We start from the raw sequence: 16,636 nt of genomic DNA, 5'->3' as shown, positions 1-16,636 counted from the left end.
GCCCTGTGAGCTGATCCCCTTGGAGTTTAGAGATTCTCTTGAACGTGTGGTCATGGGGGCCGTGATTCCAGGGTGGGTCTCTGATCCCTTTAGCTTCCTGGCACTGCTATGGCCTTGGCCACGATGGTTTCTCTTCAAAGGACTCTTGACACGTTGGCTTTCTGAGTCCACCTCACCCCATGTGGAGAGCTTCAGCTCCCTACACTGGAAACCCTTGGCTTCCTGAGCCTCCTAGTTCCTTCCTGGGAAGCCACAGCCCTTCAGAGAGGTTGGGGCTCCTTTGGGCAGGGGGACAGGGTCTCTTCAAGGTGTTGTTCAGTGGCACCCTTTCTTCTGCTTTTAGAGCACAAGAATTGGGGCTGCTCTTAGCAATGCACCATCCAAGAAGACTGAGAGTGAGTCATCCCCGAGACTCTGGGGCCTGTTAATCCCTCAGTGAATCATTTGCTTCTGGCCTGACATTTGAGGGTCCTCAGTTGGCTGAGACAGCCTCGAGGGAGGCGTCAGCATTTCACCAGAGGACACAGCACACAGACCTTCCCCACCCACTGCCCACCAATGCACTGACTCCTTTCCAAAGTCAGGCTAAAGGAAGATTTCCCCCAACACCTCCACCCTTTCCACAAGCTTCTCTCACCTGGGAGGAGCGAGCAGGCTTCTCTGTCCCCATCATGAGAAACAGGACCCTAGAGGAAAGGGGATGGCTTTTGATGAGAAAGGCCTGGGTATGACTCTTGTAGCTGACAACTGAAAATCAGAGCTCTTAGTTGCAAGCAACAGAAACATCTTCTGGCCAACTTAAGCAGAAAGGGAATGAATGTCTTAGAAGGATGTTGAGAAAGGGGATTCAGGAGGCTGGGCAGCTGCCAGGACCCCAGGAACCATCTGGTTCAGGTACTCAGCTGTGACCTGTGTCTCCTCGCTCTGGACTCTGACTCTCTGCTGCTGCCGCTATGAATGGTTCTACAGGTCCTGAGTCCTTGGTGTCATTCCCTTGGAGCCCCAGTTGGAAACATCCAGTTGGCTAAGCCAAGGCCATATGCCTGCACCTCAGTTTCCAGGGATGGGGAGAGAGAGGATCTCCCCTCACCCACAGCATCTGCCAGGACCTGCATCCCACTAATACCTTACATGAGGGAAAGCACCCCCACCCCATGCCAAGAAAGCCAGCAAGTCCTCCGCTCCGTGTGACTGTGGGCCATCATTCAGTCTCTCTGAGCCTTGTTTTCCTTACTGGTAGATGAGTGAAAAGATGACAGTAAGGGTTAAATGGCATACATTTATGTTTAGTACCTAGTGTGACCCCTGGTACAAGAATGCTTTCCACTGATGCTCCGTTCCCTTGGAGCTGCATTTTGGAACCCATGACTGTTATGCTGAGGAGTTAGAGCTTCATTCTCCAGCGCCCTACACACACAAGCAGATTCCTCTGAGGGACCATGACATGGTATGACGTGATCAGAGTTGGCGTTAACTAGGCATTTGTATCTTGATACTTACAGGCTGGAATTGCAGTCCAGCCTCAAGTGGGCTCCCTGGGACATGAAAGCATGTCCTCTGTTGCTCTTCTCATTGCAGACCACATAATGACTCTTCTCTGAGGCCTAGATCTTCTGGGCATGTGGTTTCTTTCTGACGTGGGCAGGAGGTACCAGCCTTCCTGCCCACACGAGCATTCCTTTTATAGCTCCTCTTGTGGACTCTGCATTTGGAAAGGTTTTATTGATCACAGTATACTACTCAGAAATAATTAATCCACCATCCTTACTAAGTAGGGAAGGTTGGCCCCGTTTTGCAGATGAAATTGCCAAATACAGTGCCTGGCACTAACGTCCTGGCTGCTCCATAAACGTTTTCTCAGCAAGTGAGAGCACATGCAGCCGGGGCCGGGGAGGTTCAGCGTCTCGTCCCGTGTGCAGGGCTGGCCAGGGGCAGAACCGCCGTGTCTGTGGGCTCTCAACAGCTGAGCCGGGGGGCCGCCCCCCCACCCCCTCCCCCAAGGAGGTTGGACTAGTTTGTCTCCAGAGGCCTCTGCATGGCCTGGAGTTTTCAGACTGATGGGAAAGAAGGCAACACAGTCACCCCACCACCCTCATATTCCTCAAACCCACAGAAACTCCCAAGGGAATGCGCACGTTGCGGGACGCCTGCTCTGCATCTGGGCCGAAAGCTAGGGGCCCCATCCACCAGGCAGGCTTGGGGGAGTCTAGAGAGTTCAGTGTGGGTCGGAGCCCAGAGGGGGCAGGGAGAGAGCTCTGGTCTGACCCTCACCAGCTATCCCGCTGGGTGCCCAATTAGGAAGTGCCTCACTTGGGTTCCTTCAGGCCTCTGGGCCCCCAACATGAGGAGCCCTCCCTGGACAGGGGCCCGACAAGGGATGAGTGAGTTCCTGTGAAACTCGCTAGGGATGTCACTGCTCGGGATGGGCGTGGTAGGATGGCTCCAGTGCCAGCTCCTCCAGCTCCTCGGCCTCCCACGGTGAGGCCCCGCATGCTGGTTGCACTGCAGACTCCTGTCCTGTTGGGTGGCGGGTTGTGAGGATGAGGTAATGTCTGTAGAGCCCGTGTGTGCAAGGTCCCCGGGGAAGGAGCTGCTGCTGTTCCTGCCGATCCGGGGGGTGGGGGCTAATGGTGAGGTCCTGACGTTTTGTGTGCAGACTGGGGACTTACTGGGGAAAGGTACATGGGGGAACATCTTGCCTTCATATGTGGTGAACTCACTGAAGTTCAAATGCCATATTTGGACAGCATTTATTTCAGATTGTTGCCAAAGTGACTGTTATAAAAATCCCTGCTGCAGTGTGGTCCTCCTGGGGGGCCGTGGCTCCAAGATGAGAAACTAGAGGGCGCGTTACATCTTTCTTGAGAAATAAGTCTGCCTTCCCAGCTATTTAGTGGGCCTTTTAAACGTCTCCCCTGAGGAAGAAGGGTTTGAAGTCATTTAACAGTCGGGGGCTCTGTGTCCCCTACGAGAACACGGAGAACCTGTCCATCCCGTTGCTTATTGGAAGTCACCTACGTGGAGTCTCATGTGGTTCATCTGCTGTAGGATCCAGCTCTGCTTTCCTCCCCAAGGATGGGTCTGTTTCCTCTCTTCTGGTAGAAAGCAGCAAATCCCCTTCAGGTTTTCCTTTGCACGCTGGCCCCGGGAGGCTCCAAGCCAGGTGTGCAAGGCTGGTCACAGCAATTGTGCGGAACGTAGTGCTTTTGCCCAGTGCCGAGGACCCTGCCTTCAGGCAGTGGGGGCTCATGGAGCATCCGTTGAGTTGTTGTATTTGTCTCCCTCCTCCACTAGAATGAGTGAGGCTGTGTGTTGTCTGGCTTGGGGTTGGTGGTTGTTAACTGCTGCATCCCCGGTGTCTAGAGCAATGCCTGGCAAGCAGCAGGTATGCAGCCTCTGTATTTGTTGGAAGATTTTGTTCCTTCATCTCTGGGTCTCCTGTAACCACGTGGACTGGGGGCAGGCAGGAGGGCAGGCTGCAGCCGTTTCCGGGGTCTGATGCTGTCAACTGTTGTTTGCAGCTCCATGCAGTCCACACCCATTTTTTTTCTTTTTTTTTATTGTGATGAAATATACATAACATAAATTTACCATTTTAACCATTTTTAAGTGTACAGTTCTGTGGCATTAAGTTCATGCACATTTTTGTGCAACCATCACCACCAGCTCCAGAACTTTTTTATCTTACAAAACTCAGACTCTATGCCCGTTAAACACTCCCCATTCCCCCTCCCCCAGCCCCTGGCCACCACCTTCTACTTCCTGTCTCTATGAATTTGCCGGCTCTAGGGACCTCATATAAATGGCATCATACAGTATTTGTCCTTTCGTGACTGGCTTATCTCACTTAGCCTGGGACGGGCATTCCAGAAGTGGTACTCCAGGCTTGCGAGCATGTGTGTTGTGGGGATTAAATGAGAGGCTGTTTTCAGAAGTCCGTATAAACAGGAGAGCTCTGTGAAGGCCTTCATGTTCATTGCTGCCTCGGGAGCCCGGCCGCCTGCCAGCGGGTATGAGCTGTGAGAGGAGGCTCGACCTCCCTCCTGGACTTCAAGGTTCCTGGACTCCCTTGTCTTCAAGGTTCATCCGTGTCATAACATGTGTTGAAATTTCCTTCCCTTTTAAGGCTGAATAATATTCCATTGTATGGATAGACTGCATTTTCTTCATCTGTCTATCTGTCTATGGACACCTAGGTTGCTTCCATCTTAGTCCACACACACTTTAACAAGCGCCTATCAAATGCCCACTTCTTAGCTAATGAGACTGCTTCATCCTTTTTGAAACGTGGTGGACTATATATTGATACACACATAAGCCACAAACTCTGCCAGTGGACCTACAGGATTGTAAGGTATCACACTTAATTATCTAGATTATTCCAGGCTGACTTGGCGCCAGCCATGCCAGAAGGTGACTTCACAGCTTCCCCGAGAACTTCCAGAGGGTAAGGGGTTAGGCTGCCTGTAGATAGGAACTAGCACATTCTGTACACCGTGGACCAGACGCTGTGGTGTGTGCGCACTGTGCGTAAGAGAAGTGGCTGTACCCCCTGTGTAACAAGAGCAACAGAGGCCCAGAGAGGGAAAGGACTGGCCCAGGGACTCACAGCCAGGCAAGGGGAGAAGCCCTGGCCTCCCTTACACCCACCCAAAGTCCATCCTCCTGGTCCTGCTGCTTATCTGGCCTCTTAGAGACATTTTTTTTTTTAAAAGATTTTATTTTTTCCTTTTTCTCCCCAAAGCCCCCAAGTACATAGTTGTATATTCTTCGTTGTGGGTCCTTCTAGTTGTAGCATGTGGGACGCTGCCTCAGCGTGGTTTGATGAGCAGTGCCATGTCCGTGCCCAGGATTCGAACCAACGAAACACTGGGCCGCCTGCAGCAGAGCGCACAGACTTAACCACTCGGCCATGGGGCCAGCCCCCCTCTTAGAGACATTTTTAATTGCTAGGCTTAATTATTTGAGTGGTGATCAAATCCTCGATCACTTTTATGCTCTATTCTTTAAATGAGAATAGCGACATACTAAACCTTCATTTCCATAGTAAATCATGCTGTCATCCTACAGCTGTGGAGCCAACCCTGACTCGGAGAGGCACTTCCTGCGTGTGTCCATTATCCACGGAGAACAAATACGTCTTCTGTCCCTGTCATCGGTCCATTTAATTCATTCTTTTGACATATATTGAATACCTTTACGTGCCAGGGATGTAGCAGTGAACAAATCTGCCACATCTCTGCCCTCCGAGCCCACATTCCAGCAGGGAGGACAAACCAGGACAGACAGACAAATCTCAGGTGGTGGCAAGGGCTAGCAGGTGGCTGGAAACAGGGTAGGTAGGGAAGGCTCCCTGAGAGGGTGACACTCAGCAAAGACCCGAGGAAGGCCACGTCCAGCCAGGGGATGTGACAGGAGGGACATTCCAGGCCGAGGAGGGAGCACATCCAAGTGTCTGGGTGGAAACAGCCAACTGTGATGTTCCTGGACCAACAGTTGGACCCTTGGGCTGGAGCAGAGTGATGGGGGCTGGGGAGCGGGCAGGTCACCGACGGCCTCCAAGGATGTTTTATGATTTGGATCTTACTGTAATTTTCCTCCAACAAATCTTTAAGAGAAGAAGAATGGACTTTGGGGCCAGGTGTTGAGAAACCGCAACCGTTGCTGTTGATTACCTACTGTGTGCCGGAGGCTGGGGCTTCAGAGTCCTGTGGGAGCTCAGGTGCTGGTGGGAGGGAGGGAGAAACAAACAGCCATGTGGGAGTGCTCAGCTCCCAGGAAGGAGGCACACCTAGGACAGGCCTTCTGGAAGAGGCACTCTCCAGGCTTGCGAGCATGCGTGTAGTGGGGATTGAAGGAGAGCCTGTTTTCAGAAGTCGTATAAACAGGAAAGCTCTGTGAAGGGCTTCATGTTCATTGTTGTCTTGGAAGCCGTGCCGCCTGCCAGCGAGTGTGAGCTGTGAGCGGAGGCTTGACCTCCCTCCTAGACAGACCGAGTCTGCAGGGGCTGTTTGCCCAGGACCACGAGCCCCGAGAACGGTCCTGGGGCGGGGAGCAGGTTTGCGGAGCTTCAGGACACGCCTTGTGTATTTTTGAGGCAGCCGCCACATCTCTGGCTAAACAGCTGATGCCCTGGATGGTTGCAGAAAAGTGATAGGATTTTCTAGGACAAAATGCCCTTCCCGAAAGCCAGGCTTTGAGGAGGGCTCGCCCTACAAGGTGAAAAGATCATCTGCTGTGACCCACACCTCCCTTCCATGAGCACCAGAGAGGGACCATGACTTGGCCAGAGTCACGCATTCCTAGGTACTAAGCCATCCTTCCATGTGAGCAATCACCTGCAATGCAGACGCCACAAGCTCCCCTCCCTCCTCATCTTGCTTATCTGGAGAGAAAGGAGGCAGCTCCAGGACCGTGCAGAAATGATGCCAAGATAATCATTGAGCATAGGTTTTTGGGGCAAACATATCCATTTATAAATCTGGCCTTACTGTGTTGATTTCAGAAAACTTACGTAACCTCTCTGAGCCTGGATTTTCCCATCTCAGCAGTGCCAGACCCCTGCTTTGCTGGCTTCTGTGGGGAATCAACTGGCATAATGGATGCTGAAGGACTTGCCCCTCTCGCTGGCACGGAATAGTCAGTCAATGCTTGCCACTGCTTTGTCTACTCACGTACTTACCTACTCCTTCCTGATTTTACTGTGGGGGTTGGGAAGGCAGAGACCATTTGTGTGACCAGGGCAGGCCACTTAGCCTCTCTGGGCTTCCCCGTCCTCATCTGTAAAATGAGGTGATCTCGGCACCTGCTTCGTAGGGTTGTGTGAGGCTCGAGGAGTTTGTGTCCTCCAGATGTCTAGAATAGGGCTGGGGGAGGGCTCTGTAGGCGTTAGCTGCTCCAGCCACCAGTCTTCTCGTCACTATTGTCATCATTATCTCCAGCCTGACCTTCATCCACCTGTCGTGGGGATGAGCGAGCCCAGATGGCCCAACCGTAGAGAGCTGGCCGGCGAGGGCTCCCCACGCGTGCGCTGTGACCCTGCTCGCTCCTCTCAGTCCGAGAGTAGCTGGGCAGGGAGAGCCCCATGTGATGAAGTGGGCAGCTGGCCAGTCCCTGCCACATCCCTGTGCCTGGCCCTCAAGGTCTCAGGGGCTGGCCCTGCCAGCCTCATCCATGAAACAAATGTGGAAAAGGGGAAAAAATCACTTCACGTGTCCTAGATTCCTAGGCCCATCGTGTGCTCCTGGCCCCCCTTGTTCGGCACCCTCTGCCACCTGCCCAGCTGACAGGAGGGCAGCTGGGAGCTGCCTGGGACCCACGTTGCACCGGGCCCGGCCTGGAGGCTCCCCAGCATCCTTCCCATGAGCCCTGCTCACTTACACTGCTCAGCAGGGTCTCCATCACCTGTGACTGGATGTAGCTTCCAGACATGGGCCCTGCGAGGATTACGGAACAGCATGCACGTACAGGTCCAGGTACAGAATCCAGCGACGATTGGTGCCACGTGCTTGAACTTCTGCTCCCAGCTCAGGGAACAGACCACAGTTTCTCACTTCCCTTGGCCTCCAACTTCCCCAGTGTCTGGTCTGTGTGTCTAGAAGGCCCTGAGCAAGTGCTTGGTAAATAGACAAATGCTTATTAATAGTAGATGTTCCATTTTATAATACGATTTGGCACATTTATTAAAGAAAGAGTGATGTACAGCTTGCTTCTGAAGAAACTCCTTTTTTCCATAAAACTGCTAAAACCCCCATTGCGCACCAGGAACACACTTCTCATTTCTTCTGCCCCGGGGCTCCCTAGCCTGCATCACTGCAGCACGCATTGCGACAGCCTCTCTCATTTTGTTCCCGCAGAATCCGGGGCCCCTGCAGCGTCATTGGATTGGCCTCCGTGGAGGCCTCCGTCGAGTAGGAGCTCCACGTGGTGGGGGGACGAGCCTGTATTCCCCACTTGCAGGAGGAGCAGGGGAGGGCCAGGGATGGCTGCTGGCCAGAGAAAGAGGCCCCATCCCCATCGTGGGACGGCCTACCTGGCTCTGCGCAGGAGGAGAGTGAGGCCTCTCCTCCTGGAAGGACAGTTGGGTGGGACCACACAACTTCATAGCTCTTCCAGACCCTCTAGCTCAACCCTCAGTGGACAGATGAGGAAACTGAGTCCCAGAGAGGAAGGGCTGACCCAAAGATTCACAGCCAAGCTGTGATCCCAGCCCAGAGCCCCTGCCTGGGTGAGGGTAAAAGCAGGCCCAAAACCACATCAGCTCAGTGCTGACCACCCAGTCAGGTGGTTACTAGAGAACAGAGATGCAGAGGTGCTGAGTGCCGTGCTGGGACCCCACAGCTCACAGCCGTACAGGCAGCAGAGGCTGTCAAACAAGTGGAAGTTATGCCCTGAGGGCAGCAATTAGGTTGTGTTTGCCTCAGTGTCCCCACACAGCCCTGCACAGAGCCGGGCTAGGTAAACATTTGACGAATGGATGACTGAGCCCCACCCCACAGAGCCACCAGGCCTTCCAGGAGGCTGCCTGGCTCCACCCCTTCCACCGCTAGTCCCAGTAGGTGGTTCTTGCTGCTGTTCTAAGAAAGAGCTCACGGGAGCCCCTCCATGTTCCTTGCTCCGGGGCTCGGTGTGGATGGTTGGAGATGGTGTAGTGTTTCATGGTGATGATGAGGAGCGAGGAGACAGGTCTGACAGAGCCCTCTGAGAGGACATGGACCCTTTGGAAGCCAGTGAGAATGCTGCTTCAGGCAGATTGAGGGGCCACGCTTGATGGGTGTGCGTGTCTACAGAGTTATCCGTACCTGCACAAAGGGCGGAAAGGGCCTTCCAGAAGATGTCCAAGTCCTCGTCCCTGGGAACTTGTGGATGAGGCCATATGTGGCCCAAAAAGGGGGTCTTTTCAGGCGGGATTAAGTTAAGGAACTTGAGATGAGATTATCCTGGATTATCTGCGTGGGCCCTAAATGCAATCACATGTGTTGTTAGAAGAGCGAGGCCGAGGATGATGTGACACTGAAGAGGAGAAGGCCGTGTGACCCTGGAGGCAGAGATGGGAGGGATGCAGCTATAAGCCAGGGAATGCTGGCTGCCACCAAAGGCTGGAAAAAAACAAGAAACAGAATCTCCCCTGGGGTCCCTGGAGGGACTGTGGCCCTGCTAGCATTTTGATTTCGTCCCAGTGATACTGAGTTTAAACTTCTGGCTCCAGAACTGTAAGAGAATAAACTTCTGTTGTTTCAAGCCACCAGGTTTGTGGTACTCTGTTAACGCAGCCCTAGGAAACCCTTACGTGTTCCCATATTGACTTATGAAAGGGAAGTCCAGGATCCGGAGTTTCAGAAGATAACTGTCGGAGCACTGGCTCACACAGTCTCAAGTGGATCAGGGGTAATTATACCCTTGGCAGGGCTGACCCCTTCAGAGCAGAGCTCCTGAGATAGCCACACCTTGGGCGGCACCCCTCCAGCCCTCCCTACCACCCCGCTCTGAAAAAAACGAAACAGATCAGCGATCGGAAGCAACCGCTGCTGTAGCTCAGATCCTCATCTTCTCATCTGGGTGAGCACAGCAGCCCTCTCTGGTCTCCTGCACCCTCCTGAGCATCCACCACAGAATCGGGGGCCTGAGACTGGAACCGACCTACCAGGTGACTGAGGTCGGGTCCCCTCCTGAGGATCAGCATCACTGAGTGACCTGGGGGACCCCCCAGACAGTGCAGAGCTGGGCTCTGAGCGCCCCGAGAAGCCCAGGGCTCTGCTCATGGGCTGGCTTTTGTGAATATCCCTGTGAGCAGCATGGAAAGGAAAGACATGTCCCAAGCAAGCCCGTCTCGAGCTTGTACTGAGTGTGTCAGGTCCTTATAGACAGTAGTTTGAGCCTAGCCACCGCCTCCTCTGTTGGGTTTGCTCAGTGACTGTTCACCGCGGGCAAATGACCCTGAGCGTCCCCATGCTGGGCTCCCTCTTTGCTCTGTGTGCCGTTTTTAGGATCCATCTTGGAGTGGTAATTGGCTCGTGCATGGCTGGTTTTCAGTTCCAAAGATGTGCCTCCCACCTCTTGCATCTCACCGGGGCCAGGCGAGCATCATCAGCTCTGATGGCTTCCCCACACTTTGTGTGCTCTGTGTTTCAGGTTAGTTTGTGGATTGTTTTTCAGATAATTGAAAAGGATGCTTTCAGACGCTAAATGATGGTGTAAGTGCTCATCAAAGTGTCCACTTACTGATGACTTCACCTCTCCCACCACCCCCACCGCCCCTCCTACCCAGCTTTGATTACAGATCCTATCAGCTGCATTGCCTGGCAATTAAGCCTTGTGAGGCCCAGGGGAAAGCTATGCTTGAATCATGGAAGGACAGGCTGCTTGAGCTGGAAGGGTCCCTGGGGAATTATCTGGCCAACGCCCCCTTCTTCTGGGCAGTTGAGATCTCTGTGTCCAGGAGAAGCATGGTGTCTTGCTGAAGGGCCCCTGGAGGGGTCACTGCAGATGCGGGGTGGCAGCCGATCTCTCCCGACTTCTCAGCAGTGGCCTTTCTCCTGTCATAATTGCTGGGTAGATGGGGTCATGGACAGGATGCAAACCTGGCAAAGAAGAAAAGGATTTGCCTTGGAGCCAGGACACCTGGGCCCCCATCCCTGTCCCACCATGGCCTGTGGAGACCTGGACCAGGCTGCTTCACCCCCTGAGCCTCGGGCATAAGAGCCCAGCTAGGTATAAAGAATCAACTTCTGTACATGGCAATTGTCTTATGTCTTCCCGAAGACCCCCCCCCCCCAATCCTTCTTCCCAGGGAGCTGAGAAAACCAGTGAGTTAGGGGATGAGAAGTGTCCAGCACATAGCAGGTACTTCATAAATCCTGGGTCCCGTCTTTGTCCCCTTGCTCTCTTCACCCAGGCTTCGGAGAGGAGCAGATGTGCTTCCTCAGGCCGTGGGTCCCACGTCAGATCACTCTCGGGATGGACACAGCCTCGTGAACAGCCTTAAAAGCGTAGTGAGTTCTCAGCGATTCAGTGCTGCTCGTTTGGAACGTGAGGTTGCACAGTCATTTTGTGTGTCTTTATTTAGCACTCGCCCCTGCCAGACCCTCTGAGGCTCAGCCACCAAGAGCTCCCAGGCAGAAGCAGCATCTGCCCAGTGATGCAGATGATCGCCTCCCTTATTGTGCCGGCCCCGGACCTGAGAGAGAACAGAGGGGCAAGCATGGTCTGCAGGACCTGGGGAGACATGGTGGCAGGCTCTGTGTTGGGAGCCAGCCTGGAGAGGATGGCCAAGTCATCGTCCTGCTCCTGGGGAGCACATGGTCACTGGGTGGGTTCACAAAATATGTCTCAGGAGAGCCTGGCATTGAGTTGTGTTTGGGATGCTGCATGTTAACCAAGCCCCTTGTGGGGCGCACTGTCCCTTGGTAGTCAAGGCTTGAGGAAGTCCTCCACGTGACGAGGGGCGTCGCTGTTTGGAACCCTCTTTTCCTGATATACCTGATTTGACAGCAACCTTGGACAACGCTGCTGGACTTGTGTGTTAGTCAGGGGCCTCCCTGGGCAGCAAGTGCCCCACGACAGCTGTGCTGGCGAAAGCTGGAGGCGGCCAGGGTGAGCAGGAGGGGTTGGCTGTGGCGGTGCCCACTGGGAGGGTTGTTGTGGGTCGTGTCAGGTGGGCGTCCAGGTGCTGGGAACACGGCCATGAGCCAAACCAAGTCTCTGAGCTCCTGGAGCTCACTTCCAGAGGGCTGGGGGACAGGCAGGACACGAGGGATGTCTGTCCAAGGGCGCCAAGCACAATGAAGAAAAGGGAGCTGGGGCCGGCTCATCAGGGAAAGTCTGTCATGGGAGACCTGCAGGAAGGAAGGAGAGGAACGTTTGGGGTGTGCAAAGCTTTGCATTGGGGGGGTGCTTGTGGGCCACGTGGTGGAACCTGTGCTCATAGACAAGAGGGTAACAGGAAAGGAGGGCACAGAGGCTCCGGGTGCAAGATGCAGAAGACCCGTGCGGTCCTGAATGCAGTGCTCAGGTGCTCCCCCACATAGTCCCGTCTCCTTTTTCAGGCTCGATCGGTAGGACGAACTGCCGTCTCTCCAGTTGGGAGCTGCCTGAGCAGGACGGGGACACGCGCTGCTTCTGAACATGCACACCCTCGGTCATGCCTGGCCCTCAGGGGCCCTGCCCGTGGGGCTTTGTGACTGGTTCACTGAGGCCGGGGGGCTTTGAGAGGCGGGGAGTGCAGGCTCCTCCCTCCAGGAATCAGCAGCAAAGGGTCCTGTCTGATGGGGGTGCCATGGCAAGGCGTCCTGTCTGAGAGCGAGCCGGGGTGGTGCCGCTGCACAGGGTGTAGAGACCATGCGGGGATGACATGTTGTGCAGAGGGGCCCCCAGGATAGACAGAGCGGGCGCAGAGCGAGGAGCAAGTATGGTGCGTCTGGGGGCTGAGCTGCATCAGGGCAGCCAGAACCTGGCCGTGACTTTGTCCTGCAGAGGAAGGGAAGCTGTTGAGGGTCCTTGACAGAGTGGGACGTGGTCAGGTTTGCCTTTAGAAAGCTCGCTTTGCCCCAGAACCAGCTCTGGGCCCTTGGGCAAGTCACAGAAGAGCCCCATCCATAAGATGCTCCCTCTGTGGTGGGACCCTGCACCCTTCACCCAGCTTAGTCTTCATAGCAACCCTAGGAGGTAGGAATTATGTCCCCATTTGAAGAGGGAGAACACTGAGGCTCAGAGAGGTTAAGTGTCTGATACACAACCTGGTACATGCAGAGGTAGGATTTGAACATGGCTTCTCCGCCCTTGTCAGCTGGGCTGCCTTGGACCCTTGGCTGGGTGCACAGTGCACTGCAAAGCCAGACCCAGTGACTCACTCAGCCCAGGCAGCCCAGAGTCCTGTTGGCTCTGAGGCCACTGGGAGCTATGCTATGGAGTTGCCCTCCCAATAGCCAGCTCCTGGGCCCCTGATAGATGATGGCATCAGGAAGCCCTTTGTCACTCTTTGCTTCCTGTGAACGATGATTTTATTCAACTGCTGTTGATTGTAGTCTCTGGACAAATAGGATTTAAAGTCCCACAAAAGAGGCACTTTGTCCCAGAGGTGGTGCAGCTGATACCAGCTCTAGTTGGCCCGTGAATGCCAGCTCTGCACTGTGTCGTGCAGAGGATGGGGGTGGTCCCAGGCCTGCATCCACTGAGCTCCTGCTACCTACCTCCCACGTGGGTGCGATATGCTGAGGTCTTGCTCTGTGCAGGGGCTGGAATGGGGGCCTCTTCACAGACAGGAGAAGCAGGACCCCCAGGCTGGTGACCCCAGCTCCTGTGTCCTGGCCCCAGGCTGCCCTTCGAGCCTCATGCCCAGGCTCCTACCAGCAGGCTGCTGCTCGGCTCACTGGGACCTTGCTCTCCTGCACACGCACACATACATACACAGACCCCACATATGTGCATGCATGCCTGTGCATGAGTGCATGTGTGCAGGTTGCAGAGGGTGCTTGCGGCTGGCCAGCCCCGGAAGATCTGGGACCCATTTCTCATCAGGATGTGTCGCGTGCTCCCTACAAGCCCTGTGTCCTTCTTCTGCATCGAAGTCTCTGTACTTCAGCACTATGGATGTTTAGGGCCACAGACTTCTTTGTTGGGGGCAGTTCTGTGCCGTGTGGAGTGTCCAGCAGCACCCCTGGGCTTAACTCACTTGATGCCAGTGGCACCCCTCCCCCAGACATGATAACCAAAACTGTGTCCAGACATTATCAAGTGTCCCCAGGGCTGGGAGGAGGCAGAACCACTCTCTCTCCCCCTTCTAGAACCCCTGCTATGCACCCTGCACCCTTTGGAATGCTCCCAGCACCTTGAGCCCCAGAGCAGAGACCCCGGCCTCCCTCTGCGCCAGCTGCAGGGCCTGGAACTCGGGGCGCGCCCAGCAAGTGCTGGTTCCCGGATCTTGGTACCCCACACTATGTTCCTTCACTCCGCCCCATGGCACCTCTTGCTGGAGAACAAAGCAGCCCTCCTTGTGTCATTTACTCTCAGATCACAGTTTTTGAAAATCTAGGCGGTCGATTCAGAACTTCTGAATTTGATTAGTGGAGCTGAGCTCTTTGGCGTCAGCGTTAGCAGAGCACTTGGGTTCCTGTTCAAACAGGGCTAAACTTATCTTTGGGAAAAGAGACTGTGTTTGAGGCCTAATCATAGGCATTAAAGCCATTAATTAGTAATAAGATTCAATTTCCCGGTGTCCTTGCCCGTGTGTGTGTCCTGATGTAGAGATTGTGCTGCGAGCGTTTTCCACAGATGCATCGACAAACACCTGCTGTCCCAGTTCAGCAGCGACATGTCATAATGTTCCCCAGCCGGCCAGGCCCCAAATAACCCCATTACTGAGAAAGATGATCCACACCAAATGTCCTGCCTGCATTGGGAGGGGTGGCAGAGGGGAGAAAGCAGGAGAGGGCCGCCAGCGGAGCCCTCCTTAATCAGATTACTGATTCCAAATGTTCCAATTGAGGCCTGTTAATAAAATGGATGTGCTCGGCCCAGAGGTGAGATCTTGCTCAATAAGGCTACCTTTCTGTCCTCCCTCAATAACACGAATCTCTCAGTGTTGCAAACCGCCCCCATCTGCCACCACCTGCCTCCCTCTGGGGCCACGTCAAAGGTGTGCTCGCCTTTCCTTGCAGCCCAGGAGACGGAGTGAGCAGATAGCCAGGAGCATGTGCTACGTCCGGCCAGGGTGGGAGGCGGTGTGGACAGTTGGAAAAGGGAGGTCTGGGTGCCTGGGCCCCAGGGGCCTTTGCCCCCTACGCTGCCTCCCCCCACCAGCTGGGGGAGCTGCGGCTTCATATTGACCCGCCCCTTCTCCAGCCACCTCAGATGGGCACAAGGATCCTGACGATGCAGGCATTTCGAGGTTGCACTGGGTGATGGCCAGAAAATGCAGGACCTCTAGGAAGCCCTCAGCGAGGCATGCAGCTCTTCCCCCTGGTAGTGTGGCTCAGCTGGGCTCAAATTTGAGTAGCCTAGGGGTGATGAGGCTGAGTCTAAACTAGCCTGTGATGGTGGGTCTGCTGAGGTCCTGTGATGGGCATGGCCGTGGACTGGGCAGTGTGCACACCTCAGCCATATCCACAAAGCTTCCAGCGAGCCTGGGGGCCAGGCAGGGGAGACTGTGTGACCTTACCCGCTCTGCCCGTGGCAGCACAGCTCTGCAAAAGCCCTCACCTGAGGTCCCGTGCTGGCCCTGTCCTCATGCCTGTGAGGAGGCTGTGGTGCCCACAGAGGAGCAGAGCTGATGGGAACAAATGCTTAAATGAGCCATGCGCTTCCCCACACAAGAGCTCCAGGCTCGATATTTCTGGTGCGTTTTTATAATTTTCTGATGTTTAGATTAACATTCATGCTGATTTTAGCTGTACTGTGCTCTTAACTCCCATGATTTTTTTGCATCTTAGTGTATAGAAAATTTCTCAGAATCAAATGTTTTGTATTTTGACTTTCTTAAAACAAAATGCTCTTCATTTGGACTCTTCTTCCAAACCCCTCTGCTCTAAGCTGCAGAGTGTTGGCAGCCTGGCCCCTGGATGTGGTTTTGTCCCTTGTGGAGCCCTGGGATCAGGGCCCACCTGGAAGCCCCAGGAAGGTGGGCAGCCTAGGGTATGATCTAAGGGTTAATCTGCTTACACATGATGGTTGACCTTGTGTGGGGCGAGGGCTGTGGGTCGTGAGTTCTGTCCACTCCGGATGAGTGGTTTGAAACTACCCTGGGGTTCCCCCCTCTCTTCCCACCTACCTCTCTGCTGGGTCTGTTCTTTCCCTGGAGAGGAGGATGGGAAGTGAATGGAGCCCAGGCCCAGCACAGGCCCCTACTGGAACGTCCACAGCCACCACCACTGCACGTGGACAGCCGCCCTAGGACCTGTGAGAGGGGAGCTGGATTTGCGGCCCACTCAGCCTCAGGCCAACTGGGTACCCTGGGAGAGGCTCCCACTCTCTCCGAGCTTCAGTCTGTTCCCATGAAGCCTGGGGTCATCGTGGCTCCCAACTCAGTGAGGCTGGGATGGCGAGGGAGGGAGAGTGTGCGTAAAACTCATGCCCTGGGGCCAGCCAGGTGGCCCAGGAAGGATCCAGGTGGCCCTTACCATGACTTCTACAGTGCCAGTGGTTGTCGGGAGTACCCACACCGGGTTTTGATGGCATCGCCTGGCGGCCTTCTCGGCCCCAGGACTGTGGACCGCCCCCTGGCCGGCTGAGCCAGGTGAGTGCCAGCAGCAGGAACGTCCCGAGCCAGGAGTCTTCCCTGCTCCTCGCTGTGCTCTCTCCCTGAGCAGCCCATCTTTGCCCTGCCTGATGGTTAACAGTTTTGACAGGCCAGGCTATTTTTAGAAACCTGTTTCCACTCCTTTTCCCTCTGGGAAAAGGAAAGCAAGTTAAATTTTAAATTAACTCCCATCCCCTCCTCCAGCAGACAAGGTGGCCGCTCTGGGTGTGAAGCCTCACAGGAGGCCAGGCTGGGAGGGTCTGCCACACACTAGGCTCCTCTAGGAACACTCGCATCTGTGATCTGGGTGGGGTCCTGTCGGAGGAGGTGTTGTCACCACCATTGTAGTGCTCGGCAGAAACAGGTTCAGGGAGGGCAAATGGTGGGTCTGCTGAGGTCCTGTGA

At 54.8% G+C, this 16,636-nt stretch overlaps 1 protein-coding gene across 6 annotated transcripts in view; it reads left to right on the top strand.

Moving 5' to 3' along the window:
- The window catches only part of TRAPPC9 (trafficking protein particle complex subunit 9), a 622,816-nt gene that overhangs the window by 554,119 nt on the left and 52,061 nt on the right, over nt 1-16,636 (top strand). The window lies entirely within an intron of this gene.

Source organism: Equus caballus, chromosome 9 (genome assembly GCF_041296265.1).
Source record: "Equus caballus isolate H_3958 breed thoroughbred chromosome 9, TB-T2T, whole genome shotgun sequence".
Lineage (NCBI taxonomy): Eukaryota > Metazoa > Chordata > Mammalia > Perissodactyla > Equidae > Equus > Equus caballus.
Note: the sequence above shows the minus strand (reverse complement) of the source record. Positions and strands in the feature narration are given on the sequence as shown.